The sequence below is a fragment of the Aptenodytes forsteri genome, unplaced genomic scaffold (genome assembly GCF_000699145.1).
Source record: "Aptenodytes forsteri isolate BGI_AS27 unplaced genomic scaffold, ASM69914v1 Scaffold155, whole genome shotgun sequence".
NCBI classification, from domain to species: domain Eukaryota; kingdom Metazoa; phylum Chordata; class Aves; order Sphenisciformes; family Spheniscidae; genus Aptenodytes; species Aptenodytes forsteri.
This window is the reverse complement of record NW_008794446.1, coordinates 7,362,293-7,364,239: the sequence shown is the minus strand read 5'-3', so window position 1 is coordinate 7,364,239 and position 1,947 is coordinate 7,362,293.

Below are 1,947 nucleotides of genomic sequence, written 5' to 3'. Positions count from 1 at the left end.
GGCTCCTGATGACCGGCGCAGGTAGCCAGGCCCTCCTCCGGGCTCCGCCAGCGGCTCCGCTGCGGGGGCTCCGCGGCGCGCAGGACTGCGCTCGCCTCCCCGAGGGATGGGTGCAAGCCCGGGGATGCGGCAGAAAATCCGCGGGTCATCTCGGGCCGGGGGGCAGAGGCAGATCGGGCTGCGAGCCGAGAGCGGGACGTATCCGGGGGGTTAGGGCTGGTCCCAGGGACATTTTCCTTTGGGGAAAAGCTCCTGCCTCTCTTCCTCCTCTCCCGCAAGCTCGGATTCTGCCTCGGAGACAAGAAGCCTCCCTGCAGCACAAGCTCCCGGCCCGGCGTGGCTTTCCGCATGTTTTTTCTCTGCAGGCCAGGCTTTACATGCCGGCAGAGTTTTGGGGCCGGTTGCTTCCCCAGGCGCTGCCGGGCGCCGCTGCCTTTTTTCAGGCGTTATTTTTCGGCCCGGCCCGGCGTGCTGGAGAGCCTGGCTCCTCCGGGCCGGAGCGGGGCGAGAGGCTGGCCGGGGGCTTCCCCGCGGGGAGCCGGGCAGCGAGGGCTCCGCCGCCGGCCGTCCCCACCCAGCCTGCCTTCTCTTCAGCCGCTGCCCGTCTGTTGCCAGAAACACCTTCCCCGTCGCGACAGCGGCGGGAACAGGCATTTTGTACAAGGGAAACGAGCTGTTCCAGCGACCGCGACAAAGACCGTCGGAAATTCAACTAAGTGGGGAAAAAAATCGCGCCCAAACTAGAAACAGAAAATAGCGGCTGGAAGGACGCAGGAGCTGCCCGGGTTTGCTGTGGGTCAGACGGATCTGCCTCCTCTCCTCGACGGGGAGGCTCCAGACCTGCCGGCGGCAGCAGCAACCCCTCGAGCATCCCTCGGGGACCGCCACAGTCCCTCCCTGCGGGTCCGGGAGTGCCATGGGAGGAGGAAGAGGAGGAGGAGGAGGAGGAGGGCCTGTCCCACCCCGGCCAGAGGATGTTCCCAGCCCCTCGGCCGAAAGCGAGGGGGAGAGGAAGCAGCTTGCCACAGCTCTTTGGGTTTTTTTCCATCTTACATGAGACTTTTAACAATAGGGTGGAGACTTGAGCTGAAGGTGTAATTCGTCTATTGCTTTTCTTTCCTTTGGGAGCATTAAGATGTGTGTGTGAACAGGGACATTTCTGGTCGTTTTTCCTGCAAGCTGCCTGAGAAATTTATCATCCGAGCCTGTATATCCTTATTCATCAAAACGCAGTCAATGAGTGAGAACTTTACTAATGATTATATGAGCAAAATTCAAATAAAGCTGTTCTGCTCAAGAAGCAAAGCACCGTATCAATGAAAGTAACATTTCTCAAACTTTTGGGGGTCATAAAGCCATTTTTAAACCTCGGCATTTCTCATCACTATTTATTAGCATCAACCTGTCACTGGTAACACGCAGTGGAACAATTTCCACGTACCTTTTACAATGTCTGGCACTGAAAATGCAATTCGGGAGCCACTATAAAAATAGATCTAGCTGCAGAAAGGATGTTTATCACACAAAATACCACGATTTTCTGCTAAGATTCGTACAGCACATTGCCCTGGGTAAACAGCATACACCGTGGCTGAAATTTTGCCTGTCCTTTCTCTAGTATAATGCATTCAGTTTCGATTTTGTCCGCGCTGTAAAAACGGAGAAGTTCCAGAATTTATATGAATTGTTTGACCACGGTGCCGAGGTATTTTTATGAGTGGAAGTAGAATCAGACCTGCATGGTTTAGTTTTAATGAATAAAGTCTTTTTCTTCAAAGAATTGACATAGTTTATGGGTTTAGCACTTTTTCATAGAAATATTCATCTTTTTTACAACTGCATCAATGGAAAAATTAGCATTAACTGAATCAAGACAGCTCTGGGACCTTGTAGAGGTAAAGGTTCACAGTAACCTTCACCTGGCAGAGCAGCCAGCCCTGCACTGTG